The sequence below is a fragment of the Dreissena polymorpha genome, chromosome 5 (genome assembly GCF_020536995.1).
Source record: "Dreissena polymorpha isolate Duluth1 chromosome 5, UMN_Dpol_1.0, whole genome shotgun sequence".
Classification (NCBI taxonomy): domain Eukaryota; kingdom Metazoa; phylum Mollusca; class Bivalvia; order Myida; family Dreissenidae; genus Dreissena; species Dreissena polymorpha.
In genome coordinates, this window is record NC_068359.1 from 39,699,104 (window position 1) to 39,720,159 (window position 21,056).

At 35.7% G+C, this 21,056-nt stretch overlaps 1 protein-coding gene across 1 annotated transcript in view; it reads left to right on the forward strand.

Annotated features, from left to right (window-relative positions):
• Positions 1–2,748: 2,748 nt before the first annotated feature.
• Positions 2,749–21,056, forward strand: part of LOC127882320 (uncharacterized) — a 42,366-nt gene continuing 24,058 nt past the window's right edge. Inside the window, exon 1 of the mRNA XM_052430885.1 lies at positions 2,749–2,987. The gene's annotated coding sequence lies outside the window, so the exon portion shown is untranslated. The remainder of the gene's footprint in view (positions 2,988–21,056) is intronic.

A 21,056-nucleotide genomic window follows, 5' to 3' on the forward strand; every position in this document is an offset into this window, starting at 1 on the left:
TTGTTGGCATATCTTTAAATGTTCTAAAAATGATGCTACAGGACTATTGGTAAACTGCATCAACTGCTGGTAGGTCATTTACTTATTCTATCCTTCCGCGGACCTTATCAGCCCAATCATCTCCTCTAGCTGAACACAACTCTATTATAGTTTTTTGAAACTCTAATGCCCTTACTGGAAAAAACATCCAAACCACGTTTTCTGTCATTGTATTTAGCAGAATGACCACAAAATATACAATGTTCTTGAAAATTCAATACATCAGCTTTAGACCTCACAAATCTGGTGTTTGGACTAAGGTTTTCTTTTGTATCGCGAACAATAACATCAGCATTTGTGTACGTCTTTCGACATGCAATGTGAACAAAATTTCCTGGAACAGCCTGAACATTATCCTGTCTCTTCAAGCTAGCATCATTTATTCCACTGCATCCTTTTACTGTAAGTTTAGAGCCTTGGTTGTCTTCAATTGCACGGTGACATATATGTTAGGTTTATGTTACACACTTACTGAATATTTTTATATTCATTTATACTGCATTTATTTTTAATAATATATAAACTTTGAACCTGTACACTTGTATTACACCATATTTTTATGTATAATGTTGGTCTGATTCTAGTTTCAAAATAGGGCATGCGTGGTAAGAAGTTATAGTAGATTTCTTCATATTGTTGAACGATAAATTATATTAATTTCATTATTTTTGACACAATAATACTGACATGTCAGGATTTCTAACATTATCCGCAAGACATCAGGTAAATCACTTCACTGTTATTGTCTGAAATACATAATACAAAAAATAGAAATGTTTGTTATGGGAGCAATTTTCTTAGAAAGCAAAATGCTTGTATCATGTCTGGTAATGGTCACCGTAAACATGAGTGAATCTGGCTGATGCAAGTATTCATGAAGCGTCCAACATGAAAGCCCAAAGAAGGATGACAACAGAAGACCAATAACCTTAATTAACATGAGCTTTAACAATGATCCATTAATGACAATTTCATGTATGTATTCTAGATTGCATAGATAACTAGATTGGCAAAATAATATTGGATTCACTAATTTTCTGTCATTTATTTCAAAACCCAGGAAATACTTACAACAAGGGACAAAATTGTCACAAAACCAGGTTTTCATTGTGAAAAAAAATCTGATAAAGGGAGACAACTCAAACTGAACTTTTGAAATGAACAAACAAAATTAACCCCCTTTGTAAGTTTGTTTTAAAATAAATCTATTTTTAGTCGTGGCGACCTTGACATTGGAGATATTGACGTGCTTCTTTTGTGCGACACACCGTCCCATGATGGTGAACAAATGTGCCAAATGATTTTAAAATCTCATAATGAATGACATAGTTATAGCCCAGACAAGCTCATTTATGGCTATTTTTTACCTTTTAACTCAAAGTGTGACCTTGACCTTGGAGATATTGACGTAATTTTTTGCGCGACACACCGTCTAATGATGGTTAACAAATGTGCCAAATGATTTTAAAATCTCACAATGAACGACAAAGTTATGGCCCGGACAAGCTTGTTCCGCCCGCCCGCCAGCCAGCCCGCCAGCCAGACAGCCAGCCCGCCCGCATTCGCCAATCTAATAACCAGTTTTTTCCTTCGGAAAACCTGGTTAAAAACAGACTGGTCACCAAATGCTTTGTCAATTGTCTGAACATCTGTCACACACCTGCTGGATTCAACTGAAATATAAAGGAAAGGAAAAAAATATGTATTTTATGTTGTATTGGTAGCTATAGACTTTTTAAGTAATAAGTAAATGAGTAGAGTCAAAATTGAAATTTTAACTCAAAAGCGCTTCCGTACTTGAGTGTTCATGCAGTAGCTGTATTCCCGCGGACAACGTTTCAACCCGAAAATGTGTGTTTAGTGGTGATGATGATTAATTTTTTTATAAATGTCACTTATAGTTTGTGCGTTTGAAAGAAGAATGCCACTCAAAGCGAGAAAATATTACTTAATAATGTTGTTCAATCTTAAACCGCGAAAACATGTTACATTTGTATATTAGCACATTAAATGGCTTAACATACTTGTCGCACAAGAGATATGACCTGTAAATGACGAAAACTCACCTGTAAAGTTGTTTTTCTAAACAAATCAAGCACGAATCCCATTTAAATCACCAACGACCTTCATCGACGCTGTTGTCATCGTTTACAACCACCGAAAAATCCTCTGAGTTGAATAGTAGCTTAGGTACGGTGGGGTATTTTGGACAATTCTTTAATTAATATAATAGGAAAAATAAACTCGATTATTTTCATATTTCCCCTGCTTCGATTTTTCTAGATTTTTCATATTTGTTTAATAACTATATAAGATCAATAAAAAATGTAAAACAATTTATGTTGCAATTATTTTAAGGTCAAACTGTAAAATGACTGGACTAGTAGTAACAGCATTGTGCGCAGTATTAACATTATGTTTTGTCCACATAGATTAACGTTCGGTACATTTATCATTGTGTGCTGTAGTTATATGATTACGCATTGTGGTTTTTAAAATTTCGTGCTGTGCAAATTCCATTGTATTCAGTACTTTCGCCATTACGTGCACTGGTTACATCGTTACGTTTGATAGAAACAACTTTATGCTTGGTAGTTACGCCTTTTCGTTTTGTGGATAGGTCTTTGTAGGAACATTTATACGTGACACCGGATGACGTAATTTTCCCGCAAATGTAAAACACATGTGGCGCGAACTTTTTAACAACTTCTTAAAGATGGCGGACTTGAGTCTCGCACTCACAGACGTTCTGCGTGAGTTAAACATGACCTTATATAAACGCAATTTTGAAAATGAAAAGATAGACAGTTTACTCATTTGTGAGTCTCTTTCGGATTCGGATTTAATAAGGCTGGGACTCACGACAATAGGGGAAAGAGTGCGTTTCCGTGAGCGGATTCGAAAAAGTAACACTTAAGGCCAAGCAAACCAATCCAAATCCACGGAAGGTAAGAACAATTATTGCCCAAAAATTAAAGAAATTAGTAGATATCTATTTAGACTCGGGAGTTTGAACCTGTTCGACTGATAACTGGCCATGCTATTGTCAGAATATATGTAGTTCGTCGAGGACATTGACGATTGAGATAACAATTTACGTTTGGACTGATGCTATCAAACTTTGATTCAAAGCATTTTCGGTGGAAAATGTCATCGCGTGGAGTCCGAGACTGTTCCTGTTCTTCATTAAAAGCCACAATAATTTACATGTCGGCAGATGCTTGATAAATAAGCACTGTCTGACCTTGACTTGTCTCTAAATTAAATATACATTACCTTTTTTTTTAATATACAAGGTAATATAACAATTCGCCCCTTATAGACTCGTCCCTATTTATCCCCACTCTCCGAATTAGGGCAGGGGATTATGTGGTTATCTGTGCCGTCTGTCCGTCAGTCCTGGCCACTATCCAGTCTCAGCCAACATGGCCGGACCGACGGTCATGTCCTGTAAAATTTTGTAAGGTCCGGCCTGTCGGTCAAATATACAGGACTGATTGTCTGGTAAAAAAAAAAAAGAACCAATTATTTGGTTTGTATAGGTTTGTTAACGGCTCTGAAAGTTTTCTGAGGTGCAAAAATAGTGATAGCGTCTTTATACACATGCTTTTCCGTACTACTAACGCTCTTTCTGCTGACAGAATTTTCCAAGGGCATTTGATTGGTCCATTTTAATGCATTTTACGAATGTGGGTCAGGACGGTTGAATCCATGACGGCCTAGTCGCTTTTAAAACAAGATAATCATAAACCTGATTATTAAAATTTAAATGATACAGATATCAATTTATGTGGTTGCAATGGTAATGTATAATAATGATCATTGTCATTTGAACCGTTATTATCTTCGCTGTCAATGTCCATGCGTGAAAAAGGCTGGTTGTCATTTATTGAGGCTGTTGTCGGTTTAGGCCATATTGACCAGACTTTGATAGTGAATTTTTTTCCCATAAAAGTTAATTTTTCGTTATAATATGTTTATCATTCAAAATGATGTTTTCACTAATTAATATCATAGCCACACGCTAACCACCTGTGATTTTGGGCTTCAAAAGTGCTTGAAAAACATAGTAAAAAAGGGTCAAAATATATACATGTTGTTGTGTAAATTCATTTCTTTTCCATTAGTCCGAAGTCGTAGTTGTTTTTTCCAGGATTTATGACAGTTCCGATCTGTTTCATACTGGCAGGTACTGGATGGGTACGGCTTGGTACCGGTTTTAGAACCTAAGGGAGGCAACTACTACTAATCTTCCGCTTATTGGTCTACTTTGTTGTTTTTTGTACACATTATGCCATTTGATTACGGTGCTGACAAGTTGAAATATGCAAGCGAATAAGTGCATTTTTCAGAAAGGATGGCTTTTAAAGTACCCTTAGGTTGTTGACAACGCCGATTTTAAAGTCAAGGCATCTTGTCAAGTATGCAGAACATATATAGAGATCGCTAGTATGGGGGAATAGGCGTTAAAAAGCCACCAAAAATGCAGTTTGTCTGTGAAGCAAATTCATTCAGATGTACTCAGTCTTCGAATTTCTAAGCCTATAAGCCCGAGTCGATTCTTGGGCCGGTCGATAGATCCTAAATGCTTATAAAATAGCCCGACCGGTCAATTAAATATTTGAGCGTCATATCAATAACCTGTTTTATACGCGTTTTTAAGAGGCACGGTTAAATTCGCTATTTAAATGCCTAAAATTACGTTATAGAATTGCATGAACACATGCGGCTGCCATTTTTAGCTCGGCTGTTTTTGGAGAAAACCCAAGGTATTGTCATATCCAGCTCGTCCTGTCTGCCGTCCGTGTCAAGGTTTGGTAAGGTTTTTAACATTGGCTCTATAATCAAAGTCCTTCCACCTACAACTTTGAAACTTCATATATAGATGCACCTTGATGAGTTCTACACGCCACATCCATTTTGGGGCCACTAGGTCAAAGGTCAAGGTCACTGTGACCTCTAAAAAAAATAATATGACACGCTTTCGCAGCCGAGCGTGGCACACGTTATGCGGTGCTCTTGTTCTAAACTGTCATGTAAACATCCGGGTATGTTGCTATTTAAAGTAATGATGCAATTGACGCCCAATCGAGATGAGGTTATTCAAACTGAACATGCGTAGATCACGTTCCGGGATGTTCGCGCATCGGGCACTTCGTAATGTTTTAAAATAATGACCAATATAGAAGTGTATTTAATTTTAGAAGCGTTTTCCGGAAATGTTTTTATTATTCATGAAAAATTAACAAAGTAATTTTTCAATAAAAATAAAAGAGTCTGTATAAGGGATATTGTACGCATTGGGTTGAAAACAAATTGATCCTTATAACAGTTAGATTTCCATGTGTTTTAATCAATTATTCTTGCGTATTAGAAGACGTTTTTTAAACAAATTATTAATAATTGTAGTACTTTTGTTTGTTCTGTAATCTAGTTCTGCTACGTGACCTACTTTGCTACTTATAATCTGTTTACGAATATAAAATACTTTTCATGGTTGACACATGCTTATCAAAACATCGGGAGTAAATTAAAGAAGCAGACATTGTCACTTGGAAGATTGGGCAATTAACACACCCAGTGGCCTTTTGTTCTGAAGCCACATGCCGACAATTCAGAAATTCACCGTCGATTGTCCTAGTAATAATACGATAATAATCAATTTGCTTTAAAATAAAACCAAACACCGGTCAAACTGATTAATGGAATCATTGAATGACAGTGCCCCAGATAAGCTGCGTATCTGCGTTTTTCACCCTATTTAAATGTTTACAAACGCAAAGAAATACAATATCGTGCATATTGAAAACGCAACTAATTTGACTTTTACGCAAATTCATCAAATTTGATGCGTAAGGTACAATAGCTTCAATCAAATGCTTTGCTCATTTTCGGTATTTTTTTCTTTGGAATTATTATCGTAACGCGGCGCCGCTTTCATTTAGCAAGCGCCTGGATGACAGAGCAGGAAAACAGTCACAGTTATTCAAACGCTTTGCGGACTAGATTTCATAGTTAAATAAAGGGTCTGACCAAATTATTTACGATGACATACATCATTTTCAATCTAACTGAATCCGTTGTTCATTGTGCATGTATTTGTAAAGCGTCTGTACTTTCCGTTTCTATTACGATGCCTAATAATAATGTCCAAGAGTGGTGGAAAGACCTGCGCGAACAAAATATCAGTCGATCGCAAACTTTTTCTAACCAAGATAGCAAGAGCCAAAAAGTGCCGAATCATCCGTGTTATCATTTTTTTTAGTTTAAAGTTTATATTATGGACAGTTTCAATGGTTAAAGATATTATGAAACATCTGTTTATTAAAGTTAATTATGATAGTTTACAGTTTTACTGAATCAATACAAGTGTGCAGCTTAAACAGAAGTAAAGCAAAAATAATTTTAAGGTATGTATTTTTATAACTCGATTCACCCTATTTCAAGAATGAAATCACCCTATTTTTTTAAATCAATGGGTGCACACCCTATTTTCAAAATAATTATCTTGGGCACTGAATGAGATCATGTGTAATAATAAAGTAACAATAAACAGCATAATTATCTGGTGCATTGTGTATAAAATGCATTTCAAAAGGAAACAGAATACCCTTACTGTATTACTTATTACTGCAATCACATGCATCTGTTTTTACTAATGGAAGTAGATTTTCTGATTGTTAATAACTATTTTGGTGTTCCTGGCCCAAAAAGTCATAACATTCATATTGACCTCTTCGGGCTATTGAACATGTCTTCGGGCTATTCAAAATTCCATCTGATTAGCCCGAAGGGCTATTTGGCTAAAATCTTTAGCGTGAAGACTGTGTACTGCAAAAGACAAAAGACACTGACAAAAAAGTTGCACTTGACTCATTGTCAAATAAATTAGATGATGCTGTGAAGAAACTGCAATCTGTTTACATGAGTGCAGACTCTCAGTCTGAACATATACACTATTTTATCTATAACAGATTTTACATGTACTGTGTACATGTGTACCTGCTGTAGAAAATTACTTAATAAGTATACTTTTTACAAGCTTCAATGCATACATGGCATTTTATATATGGTTGAACTTAATTAAAAGGCAGTTGTGAGATTCTGCATATTTTTTGTTTTCTATTTTTTCTTCATAATTAATTTGTAGCAGAAGTATAATTGTTTTTAACACTTTGTAGCAGCTATATTAATATTATACCACTGGAATATATGTTATGAACATTAAGAATACATATTCAATAAAAAGAACAGGTTTTGTTTTGATATGTGTAATGCCTTTGGTCAATTACTATATCATAATGAAATATCTTAATTCTGATTAAACAGTTGTTACTGTAGCAGGGTATTGCATACTGTTGTAAGTCACATAGAATGTTAAGCAAGAAGAGACCAATTTAGCAAAAATGTTGTGAGTATTGGACACAGAATAATATACAGTTTTCAGTAGAGCGGACTAAAAAAGTGCTTGAATTTGGATTTTTTCCCCTTGAAAAGTGCTTAAAAAGTGCTTGAATTTCATTAGCGAAAATCTGTATGAACCCTGTCAGTGTAAATAATTTCCAAAAACTTGAAAGAGTTTAAAAATTTATAAAAATGGTGAAAAATTGTTTGATAATTTATTAATTGGTACCCTTAGGCTATCAATTGGAACTGGTAATTTCATAACAATAACATTTGTAACTGGATGTTTTTGCCATTATTTCCTCATTTCACAAGCATTTTACTTGTATTTTTGTGTTCCAATTGAAATTTGTTGGTCATTACCTAACCTGAACCTAATAAGTGTCTTGTCACTTTTTGATCAAGCAATCAAGTGGTGAAAAATATGGTGATTATACTGTATAGATCTGCAACTTGCAATCATTTTAGGCTTTAGGCCAAGTTACGCAGTTGATCTGATATGTTTTGAAGATGTCAAGTTTTTGCTGGTGCCTGTAATTATGTCTTTATAGACCAGGCATGTATTTATTAAAATAATTATACATACCTGATATACCTTACTTAGCAAAAAAAAAGAGCTGTTTTTGTGAAACACAATGCCCCCTACTGCGCTTTGAAGCCCCACGGCAGCTATTTTAGAAACAAGTTTATATTTTGAATGTAAAGGTAACAGTGACCTTGACCTTTGACCTAGTGACCTCAAACCATGTTTGATAGTAGATCTCAATGAGATGCATGCACATCTGAAGTTTAAAGAACAAAAACCCAAGAGTTTTCATTTTATGAGCAAGGTTAAAGTTTTGGGACAGACACACACATACTATGACAGACATACAGACAGACAGACAGGCCAAAAAAAATATACCCCCAATCATTCGATCTGGGGGCATAAAAATACTATTACTTCATCATAGTTACATAAAATATACATCTATTTAATGTATTCTTTCATGCAAACAGTTTTCGGGAAAAAATTGCAGTTATATTTGAAAATGTTTTTTTTATACACTAACTCTTCAAAAATTGGTTGTTACACACACATAATCAGCTTGTCATACACATTTTGGAAATCCTGATGTGTTCTATATATCGATTATTATTTTTATGAGGCCCGGAATGGGTTACCCAAATTACGCATAATGAATTTTTTGCAGAAGTGAAACAGTTTTTGGACACAAAATGTAATTCTACATAATGTTACTATTTTGTTATAAAAGTCCTTTCTTTCACTGAAAACCGTTGATAAGACCATTTACCCGAAGTATTATCAATATTTCATTCAGAAATTTGGCGTAAACTAAACGCCAGTATGTTATCCAGGCCCATTATCTGACACATTAACATTTTTTCATTCATTTTCGTATAATAATATATAAATAATAAAACAATTAATTTGTTTATAAACTGGTCAATTTTTTATATCTTAACAAGTTTTCATCGCATGATCGTCTTCTTATATGTCCCAAAGTAGCCTAATTAATTACTAAGGGCTTCAATTTTCAGTATTTCGGCACATGGGCACAAACTCTAGAAGCCTCCATGTCTATGTGTAAAAGATATACAACTAAGACTTTGTTAATCTACTACAGACATTACAGAAAATGCATTCAGATGTTGTCCAGTGAATGCGTCTGTGTGATTGGACACCAAGTAAAATGTTCATGACAGTAATTCTTGACCAATTTTAAAAAGGAAAACTGTTCAGAAAAGCTTTATTTAAGGCCTCTATAATACTATCAGGGCTTTATTTATGTCTCCCAGTCTATACTGGGGGACATAATGTTTTTGCCCTGTCTGTTGGTTGGTTTGTTAGTTTGCGCTTTATTTATGTCTCCCAGTCTATACTGGGGGACATATTAATGTTTTTGCCCTGTCTGTTGGTTGGTTTGTTAGTTTGCATCAAACTTTGACATTGGCCATAACTTTTGCAATATTGAAGATACATGTAGCCATTTGAAATTTGGCATGCATGTGTATCTCATGGAGCTGCACATTTTGAGTAGTGAAAGGTCAAGGTCATCCTTCAAGGTCAAATACCTACCGGGGGGGGGGGATAGTGTTTCACAGGTGCCTTCCCCTCTGGAAAATAATTTAAATACATGCAGTTTTCCCCAAAAATCAAATTAACATCAAGTTTTATCATCCCCTTTTGCAAAAATACTGCACTATTTTTCCCCAAGCTAAGGCGTAACAAAAAAAGTTGTTTGTTTCCGGTGGCCCGACCCTACCTAATTTTTTGCCGCCGGTCCTAATCCTTTTTTAGCCCAAAATTCGAAAAAAATCGGACCGCGTATATTTTCGGCGCGCTCAATAAGCGTTCAACGTTATCGGGGCCGTACATTAAACTTTCAACATAAACAAGATGGCGGGGCCCAGCGCCATTACCGGATCATTGCGCATAGCGGATCACTTTGATGTTCAAGACTGCGTTTTGCGATAAATAGTTGAAATTGTTAGATGATATTTTGCACAAAGCATCTTCAAGGCCTATTATTTAAACGCATTGATTGAGTCGTAATTGGAGCGTCTCTTTGTCAAACATCGGTATGTTTTGCTGACATGTATATACGACTTTGTTGACTTCTGTCTCGTTTCCAAATCGAGATTGAACATTTTTTGTGGCCACTTGCTATAACTCTGTTGGAAAGTAAGAAGTTTACCCATTATTTTAAAGGCCATTTAGTAGTCTTTCGGCATGCAAAAGTCCATTTCAGTTTTGATTGATGTTTAAGATTTTGTCTGCGTGTAAAAATAAGACTATGTGCTGAATCAGTTAGCAACGGTAATTTTTAATCAAACTGGTGTTAAAGAAGTCTCAAACCGTTCATTGTTTTTCACCAGCACAACTTAATTACGCTACTGATCCGGTAATGGTAACTTGACTGTACTGTTGAAGGAAAAAGTAATACCAGTTTGTGTCTTTGCCAAAGTTTTGACAATTTTAAGTCATTCAAATGGTCTGCAACTGACTGTTTTAATAGCTTGCTGGATGGTTTTGTAATTGGCAATTCAAGATAGCAATTTTTTTTCCACAATGGAATACAAAGTTTAAAGATTTCATGTTTTAAAATCCTCTTTAACGACTGGGTGCATCTCTACTAAACTTTTACATTGGATCTCCAAGAAATGAATATTGCCTAGAATTATTTCTGGCAGGATTATGGTCCTTTGTCTTTTTCACTTTTGAATTTATTATTACAAAATTGTGTGTGTTCAACTCCTCTGCTTGACAAATTTTGCTTCAACTTTCACAGCTGAATGTAAAGATGATCATTATGGTAGGACTTCTGACTGCAAACAGTTCAGCCATTTTTCATTTTGTCTACTGTATATATAGTGTATTTGTCTCTGTCCAAGCATAATTGTCCATGTCAAAATTCTAGTTATATTTAATAAGTAAAAATGTTATCATTTTCAGGGCAAGCACAGTCATAGTGCTAAAGTGGGGGACATATTGTTTTTGCCCTGTATGTTGGTTCATTTGTTTGTTTGTTTGTTTGCCCCAACTTTAACATTTGCAATTACTTTTGCAAGATTGAAGATAGCAACTTCATACTTGGCATGCATGTGTATCTCATGGACCTGCACATTTTGAGTGGTGAAAGGTCAAGGTCATCCTTCAAGGTCAAAGATTTAGCTTCAAAGCGGCGCAGTAGGGGACATGGTGTTTCTAACAAACACATTTCTTGTTTAAATTTATAAGTATAGTTTGATACAAGAAGCATTAAATTTCTGCTTTTCTGTGCTTGGTGTGATTTGATTTTGTGCTTGTTTATTGATTTGTGTGTGTGTAATTGCAGGGGACAAAAATATTTCTAAACTGCACTTGTCCTGCAGGACCAGTGCATTAAAATTTTTACTCGTCCTGCAAACACATACACTCGTCCTTCAAATATGTGTGAAATAAAGATTTCAAAGGCCCCACGAATATTTATCAAACCACATATTTTGGACAGTTCGCGAAAGTTTGGTCTAATGCTACGCCGACTGCTGTAATTTCCTTTTTTCTAATGCTCGCGTGCTTTCCGTTTCGGACGTTTGAACATCGTCCCCGCCCCCTTTAAAGAACGCTCGTATGTCAGACATTTTTCAGACGAAATTCAGACTGGTTTAAAACCGTTCTTTCCGGTAAAATAATCCTTTAAAAATCAATACTTATGTAGTGAAAGCAGTCGGATGGTTCCCTGTCAATATTTACTCGGGACGCATGCAGTCTCCCATAACAACGCACACCTGCTGTATGATATACAATTACAATTTCCGGTTCATTTGCGTTCTACTTTCGGAATATAAATGCTTAAAAAAATGATTTTTTTGAATGAAAAAGAGTCTTACTGGTCAGAAAATACATATTTCAGGGGGTTTTTTTACTAAGAAAGTGACGCCGATATTCGGCGTCTTCCCCTACCAGAATTTTTCCCCTAAAACTACCATTTCCCCTCCAAAAATGTAATTTTTCACCAAAATATAATATTTTACCCTCAAAGAAATGTTTTGTTTTCTTTTGGGAAGTCGACACTTATCCAATTTGTACCATGTACAACGATCTCGCTCTCTCTCTCTCTCTCCCGACGAACACTCAAATCTGGGAATCCCAGTGATTCTATATATAGCTCTTAAATTACGTCATGGAAACTGGGCAACTAATCGTATTAATCATGTGACTATTTTACTGGATTCCGGTCTTGCGCGAGAAGGGTGTTTCGTCAATTAATTACCGGAAACCAGTCGAATTTTCATCCGGGTTATGTGAAAGCCAAGATATAAACGTTAAAACAGAAAAAAGTCTCACAATTGGCGTTCATACACAAACAAAATAAAACGTTCGGACTCAGAAAATATTAATTGCGTTGACGCATTTTTTAAGAATGAATCATCAAAAACCGTTGAAACCCAGCAGGATTCGGAGGTACATGTAATCAACATCGATTAATACTGTCGGATTATTGTGAAAGTGAAAGTAGACAATCGGCAGCTGCCGCACCTTTCCCTTCCAATACTGTAGCAGATCTAGATCGTCAACCCATTCATCATATTGAAATCACAATATTGACATCGTTCCCCGGCCCCAGTTGAAAACATTTCCCATTATTAGATCTACCCCTGCAACTTTATTTAGGACTTTGACTTTAATATCATACTTGTTCATGTGTTTAAGAACAAAAAGGTCAGAGACATGCCTCTTTTACTAAAAAAAAACCCTGAAGTCTGTAGGCGAGTTATAGACATTGAAATGAACAGTTTTTATTTTTTCCCCAAATATGTCTCTTTCGCGATTGATTTTCCCCTTTTACCCAGCGTCCAGCGTCTTCCCCTTTTTCTAAAAACAACCCCTGTATTTGAACATCAGTTTTTTTCACTTTAGAGCTTTAGGGAAATTCGCTCGTCCTTTCAAGATTTCACTCGTCAATACGAGCGGACGAGTGGAATTTTTGTCCCCTGAATTGTATGTATATAATACAAGTCGTAATAAATTTTCTGTTCTTTTCCTGAAATTCATGGGTAGATAGACCCCACGCCACCAGTACATAATATAATCTGAAAATGTGGTCCTTTGGGAACATTAACTGCATCCAAGAAATATAAAAGCACATCCGGTTTGATTGGGTCTTTCCATGGTGATAATGTTTAATGCAACACCACTGGCGTTCCCGTAGCACTGCTTTTGAGGTATTTAATATATTATAAATAATAAATAATATAGAATACACTGCATGAACCCAAAGGACCAGAAAGTATAACAACACTGAATCCCTATAGACCATGAGGGTCAAGCTCTCTGTGACTTGTTATAGTTATGCCTTTTATTGGTCATAAAATGGTATATTTAAGCCGTTGCCAGAAGTCAACATTAAACTCGGAATTAAGGAAAGCAACACATTCAATATTAATGAACAGCAAGTTTTTATTTCATAAAAGCATTTAAATATAGTCATATAGCATTACAGACATCATCAAATTTATTGTACATACAGTTATACACAAAACATGAGAAGAAAATGCACCATGTACGACAATTTCTAAAAAAAAATTATTTTAAAAAATAAAATTATTTGCCTACCTACCTACCCTAATTTTTTTGGCCATGTCAGTGGAAACAAACGATTTTTTTTTTTAGGCCTAAGGGCAAAAGGCCCCATCCCAAAGTTAACCTATGAAAAAAGCCCTGTATATATCAATCTCCAAATTATTAATGCAAGCACTGTTAATTAAATAAGCATGTTTTTTTTCCACGCTAAATTTAGAACAGGTCCTGTATCAATAAAACAAATTATCCCAAAAAGTGACAAATTGTGAATTTTCGCGATGTAAAAAACTTTCGGTAAAGGCTAAAATTGGGGAATTTATGTAACATTATTAAAAAAAATTAATCATTCTGCATTTTTGTTTGCTTCAAAGATTATTTTATTATCATTTAATTATAAGTATCATATATAAAAAATAAAATGATTTAATCATACTATATTATTCCGTCTTTTTAAATTTAATAAAAAGTTACAAATTAATGTAAAAATACAAGTTGTGATGAGCTGAACTTAATTTACAGAAATAGCAGCATCACTGTTCCGACCGAGTAGAACAAGATTTCAGCGAGCAACTACCCTGTCAAGTGGCCCAAAAAGGAAGGCAAGAACATGGACTGGGCAGTTTGTTTGTCTTGCCAACAAAAACGCATTTTAGGTGCCATCGTCATCTGAAAAAGTGAATTTACAAAGATCTGGTTTGGGGAAAAAATCCATTCAATTCTATCTCACAGACTCAGAAACTACTGTTCATGATAAGTTGATGGTTGAATTTGAAATTTTGTCTGAAGCAGGTGGATTTGAACTGCTGAGGTGTCAGAGCAATTGTAGACATTTTGAAAAGTTAGAATGCAGATGGGATGCAACCTCCTTAAAAACCAATGTTGGCAGCCAGGCCAAAATTTACATTAGACCAATTCAAAAGGACTTGCCTCTTGTACCAGAAGAGGATTCTGGCAATCAAATTAAAGAAAAATGTTCATTCTGTAATAACGAGTTTCCAATTAACAACCTCAGAAAGCATGTCGAATCAGGGCTTTTCATCCTTATATAACAGAGGCCGATATTCGGCTCCTTCCCAATTCTAAAAAGCCTTATTTTTTCCCAACTCTGGCTGAAAGACTTCCCAAAAAAAACGATTGAAATTCCCCTGAAAATCAAAAAAATAAACACAGCGGATAGTGTTTTGTAGCCAAGTTACTATTCGGTATAGTTTTACTGGTCTTGTAGATGATTGTAATTTCATTGAAAGCTTCCACGAGCGATAAACAAAGATGAAGGTTTATTTTGCGTAATTGTTGTCTGGTATCGATTTTTTCGCTACCATTTCAGTTCAGGTATTTCCCCACTACCGCTAAGCCGAATTTTAATTGTATTTGTGTACCAGTCTAGAACAGAATATTGCGTAGTACGGGTTTTATTGTCGGTTTTTGCACGAGGGCCGCAAGGGAGGTCACCAGTGTCATCGCTGAATTTTCAGTTTGAAAATGTCACATAATGGTAAATATTACCTAAAATCAGTTAAGAAACGAAAAGTTTATCTGTTTGAAAATATAGCTGGCCAATCTTTGAAAAGAACATTTCCAGGTCATTAATTCATAACAAAAATAAAGTTCAAACCATTATTGTGACTGTTTAAAATTGATTAAATGATTTACCTGTGATGAAATGCTTTAAAAGTTTTTTTCCCAAAATGGCCATTTATCGCGCTTAAATTTCCCAATTTGCAAGGCTAGGGCTTCTTCCCAATTTCCAGATGAAAAGCCCTGCGAATTGTGCATTGAAGAAGGCTTGGCCAAGGTATCAAATGAGGATACTGTTAGGGCGTCCTATACCTGGAACACTGCAACACATGTTGTTGACAATCAACTCCCACAATTATATTTCAGTGCTGTAGTTTGATGGGCGACAGTTCTTCAGATTTTCTTCTTCTTTGTGTTACCCAATAAAGGAATTATGACCAGTGTTTTTTATTTTCAAAATCAGGTCCGGTAACCGGACCCATTCCCAATGGAAAAAAGTATATATTTTTCCGAAATGGGAGCTCAAAATTCCCAATGGAAGGTTTCCAAAAAAAAAATTATTATTATTTTATATCTCGATATTTTGTTCATCTCCCATCCATATAAGATCAACTTTAGTAAATATAATACTGGACACACTTGTATCCTCAATTATGAAGCATTTGTTAGCAAAACAACAACAACACTAATTTCCCAATTTTAGTCCAAACGTCGCAAATTTTCCCAATCCAAAGGGACCCGGCCCCATTCCCAAAATTGTGAAAAAAAACACTGATGACAAAACATGGATACAAGTAAATGATCTGTGGCCTAGGCTAGTTTTTGTTTTCGGAAATTTGCTGTTTGATAATTTTTGCCTTCAGTATATAATGTTCCCTTATGATTTTCCTATTTACTTACACATGTAACTGTTCCTCATTATGAAAATTTCCCACAATTTGCATATATTTTACAAAATATCGGGAATAAACTGTAATTGATGTCTTAGCACATGTGGCCATGGCTTTTCCATAAAATGGTTGCTTGATTTTGGCTTAATTCAATTTGGTAAAAGCATTTGGAAATATTCTTCTTCACCTTCACTTCTGTTCAGATTTTATTCAACCAATAACCTTATACAGAAGTATTATTTGGTATTTACATATTTCACTTCTCAGTAGCATTAACAGTAAATAATTAAATCTATACCTCTTAGAGGTGGCTGGGTTTCATGTATAGTTTTTGAAATATTGTGTAGACAATAGTAGAGCTGTAACGATTTGATTTGATGAATCGAAAAACCGGTTCAACGCCGCCGATTCGATTTCGATACCAATACGGCCAATTTCGATTCGATTCACTGCAATCCCGATTGATCCGCATTTTAAACCTTACTTTCCGAATCCTTCGTCTAAACTTTCTTGTCATTTGTAATACGTCTTGTGATTGGTCAATAGCCAATATGGCATCCAATGAATGAAAGAAGAACTTGCTGAGCATTACATAAGCCGGTAAAATGGCTTCTTAAACCATATGAAAGACACACCGTCAAAATTAAAATCAAAAGTATGGAAACATTTCGTGTTTCGCGAAGGTTCTGATGCATAGTAAACTTGCAAAACGTGTTTTGTTGACGTAAGTTGAAATCAGTCAGTTCAGGGGACAAAAATATTTCTAAACTACACTCGTCCTGCAGGACAAGTGCATAACATTTTCACTCGTCCTGCAAACACATGCACTGGTCCTTCAAAGTATGTGTGAAATAAAGATTGCTGATATGACTAATACAGTTTCCTATATCACTGCCAAAATGCTGCTTACTCAGTTATTCATGCCAGCTGATCACAAAAGAAATGTTAAGCAGTGAAATCAGTTAGATCTACTTTATTTATGAGGAACACAAAATAACTAAATGAAGACTCGCGTGCTTTCCGTTTCAGACGTTTGAACATTGCTCCCGCCAACTTTAAAGAACACTCGTATCAGGGATTTCAATAGACGCAGAATCCTGCGTTTTGACGCGAGCAAATTAAAAATGACTCATTTTTGACGCAACCCTCTTTTCTGCTGTGCGTCATTTTGACGCGTCGAAAATTTGACCCGTGCGTCAGTCAGTTAACATCTCGAGTTCCATGGTAATAAATCCCGCTGTGCTCCTAATTGAAATTAATGTTTCAGTATTTGAAACTCGGTTTATAATCGAGGGAGTACCCTGGGCGTTGTTTATCTTATCTCATCTCTTCCAATACACATGTCACCGTATAAATAGTGCGTGCCCACTAACTGGGTAATTAGCAGCAGTGATTACGTGATAATTGATTGACCATCCGATAATTGCAGGGTTTTTTGCAGACTTTTCAGATGGCACGGTTAAAGAAAGTCGGCAAAATTAATTAAAGTAAAAACCATATTGATCAAAGGTCTATTAATTACGTAGATCCAATAGTAGATCTAAGTCCAGCGAGTTTTGTCAGTTGTTAATCCACCGATAATAACGAGTAACACCCATCTTATATAAACTGGAATCACAGTTCATTTTTATACTAACAAGTAATAATACTACACATAAACATTGAGAAAACACATTTTCTCGATTAGATATCAATTATCCGAGTAGAATTAAATTGCTGCGTCATGACTCATGACCTTCGACATTGTAAATGGCGGACTTAACATTCAATCCGCGTTCAATTCAAAGCTGGCGATTCAAATTGCATGTGATGGCGATTCAATAGTGGAGAAAGCATTAACTGGATTTAACAAACATTTGGTTTGTTAAACCCGATAACAACAAGAAAAATTTGGATTATTAAAGTAAAACTTCTACAGGCAAGGCATTCCAAAGTGTACATATTTCGGACATGTGTAAAGTATTCGGATAAACAGTTATACTAGATGTTCCATGCATTTAGATTGTGTTTTGTTAGAAAAGCTATCTTAAATTATTTAAATGTGTTAAAAGACTTAAATGTGTTATAAGGAAGTATATTTAATGTACCAATTCATTAAAATATGTTGTGTTATGTATCATGGTATTGTTATTTAATAAAGCAGTATAACTTTTTAAGATATTGTGTTAATCTTAGAGCATATTTTTATCTAAAAAATTGAATAATACAGACAAAAACACAACTCGCTTCAAAATTGACCCCACCATTTTTCAATTTGACTCCTCAAAATTTCAGTCCAGGGGTCATTGACTCCTGGTTTTTAAAATCTATTGAAATCCCTGCTCGTATGTCAGAAATTTTTCAGACGAAATTGAGACTAGTTTCAAACCATACTTCACGGTTAAAAAATTCTTTAAAGATCAATACTAACAGTGAATGCAGTCAGATGGTTCCCTGTCAACATGGACGCGCAAAGTTTATACCAAAAAGCCAATATTTACTCGGGAAACAGTCTCGCATAACAACGCGCACCTGCTGTTTGAAATTTACAATTACAATTTCCGGTTCATTAGCATTCTACTTTCGGAATAGATTTGCTTTAAGAAAATGATTTTATTTAATGTAAACGAGTCTTTCTGGTCAGAAAATACATATTTTAACATCAGTTTTTTTCACTTGTCCTGTAGGACGAGAGCTTTAGGGAAATTCACTTGTCCTTCCAAGATTAATAATATTTTTTGCACGTAAACATTCAAGCAAAGCCAAAAACCAAGAATACAAATGATATTTTTGACACTTTCAGATGTAAATATGGGGGATTTCGGTACTTTGTGGGCGAATGTAGAATTACCGAAATCCCCGCTACAAGTCAATATTTTTCAAAAGAAGTGGGATATTGTTGTTAAGTTTTTGTCTGTACCTCTTCTTTCTAATATCAAAAAGCCACCCAGATGATTTTTTGACACTTGAAGAGCTTTACAGCGGGGATTTCTGTACCTGATCGTGCTTGTGAAAACATGCACTATCAGGGTTCCCTCTGGGCTTTCAAAAGTTGTCGCCACTTACTTTCGCCAAATTAAAAAAGTTGTCGCCACACTGGGGCAACATTTAGGCAATGAAGATCATGTTATTATAATACAAAAAAACTGAGCATTACAGTATGTTAAAGGAATTGATTTAAAAACAGTAGTATTTATAATTAACACATTTAACATTGTTCATTAAATAAAGGCACATTCATTCAGTTGTAACTCTTGTTGATTGACACCTTTTTAGCAGCCTGAATATGTTGCCACAGTTTTGGTGCTTCAGAATCTTTATGGTTTTCTGAAAATACATACAAATGAAATTCTGATAAACAACTGTCTTTGTTTGTTAGCTGGTGAATGTTAGCGGGAGGGAACGTTTGCATTTTGAATGAGTCTCAAAATTAGCAGAATCTAATGTTCACTTTCTAAAAGTCGTTTTACACTCTAAACTTGCCATTTTGACGAGTGAAACAGAAATAGGTCACCGTTTAAATAAAACCAACACATGTAAAATGTTTTACTATTTTCTATATTTACACCCGATTTATCTAAAAACAATCGATACTTACCTTTTGATTGTCATTGTTGTCAATTTAATGGTCTGGAATCTGCTTCGAACACTGTGACAAACACTTCACATTTAAGCGTAAAATCGGCATATTTCAATATTGCCTTATCTCTGAAGCAATAAAACTGCCGACCAATTAAGATAACTTGCAACAACACCCCCGATATGGCGATAATCGCAATTATCACCATAACATGCCACTTTGCGGTAGTCTGCAGTCAGCACCACGCTCCATTGATAACAGCTGTATCGCTTACATCATTGAAATCTATAGTATTACGACTGCGGTAAAGTGGCTGGTAAACACAGCGTCTTTTGTCATTTTAAGAAAATATGAACGCAGAAAAATGACGATATTTTTTAAAACGCCATTTACGAAATTTTGTCGCCAGATTTTTATACGCCCGTATAAAATACGGGACGTATTATGTGAAACCCCTTGGCGGGCGGCGGGCGGGCGGCGGGCGGGCGGCGGGCGGCGGGCGGAAGGCATCACTTTGTCCGGACTCTAATTCAAATTGTATTCATCCGATCTTCACCAAACTTGGTCAGCAGTTGCATCTAGTTGATATCTAGGCCAAGTTCGAATATGGGTCATGCCGGGTCAAAAACTAGGTCATAGGGTCAATAAGTGCATTTTCAAAGGGGCCACTTTGTCCGGACTCTATTTCAAATTGTATTCATCCGATCTTCACCAAACTTGGTCAGCAGTTGCATCTAGTTGATATCTAGGCCAAGTTCGAATATGGGTCATGCCGGGTCAAAAACTAGGTCATAGGGTCAATAAGTGCATTTTCAAAGGGGCCACTTTGTCCGGACTCTATTTCAAATTGTATTCATCCGATCTTCACCAAACTTGGTCAGCAGTTGCATCTAGTTGATATCTAGGCCAAGTTCGAATATGGGTCATGCCGGGTCAAAAACTAGGTCATAGGGTCAATAAGTGCATTTTCAAAGGGGCCACTTTGTCCGGACTCTATTTCAAATTGTATTCATCCGATCTTCACCAAACTTGGTCAGCAGTTGCATCTAGTTGATATCTAGGCCAAGTTCGAATATGGGTCATGCCGGGTCAAAAACTAGGTCATAGGGTCAATAAGTGCATTTTCAAAGGGGCCACTTTGTCCGGACTCTATTTCAAATTGTATTCATCCGATCTTCACCAAACTTGGTCAGCAGTTGCATCTAGTTGATATATAGGCCAAGTTCGAATATGGGTCATGCCGGGTCAAAAACTAGGTCATAGGGTCAATTAGTGCATTTTCAACGGCGCCACTTTGTCCGGACTCTAATTCAAATTGTATTCATCCGATCTTCACCAAATTTGGTCAGAAGTTGTGTCTAGATGATATGTAGGTCAAGTTCAAATATGGGTCATGCCGGGTCAAAAACTAGGTCACGAGGTTACTTAGTGCATTTCAAGCATTTAGCATGGTGTCCGCTCTCTAATTGAAGTAGTTTTCATCTGATCTTCACCTAATTTGGTCAGAAGTTGTGTCTAGATGATATGTAGGTCAAGTTTGAACATGGGTCATGCCGGGTCAAAAACGAGGTCACATAGT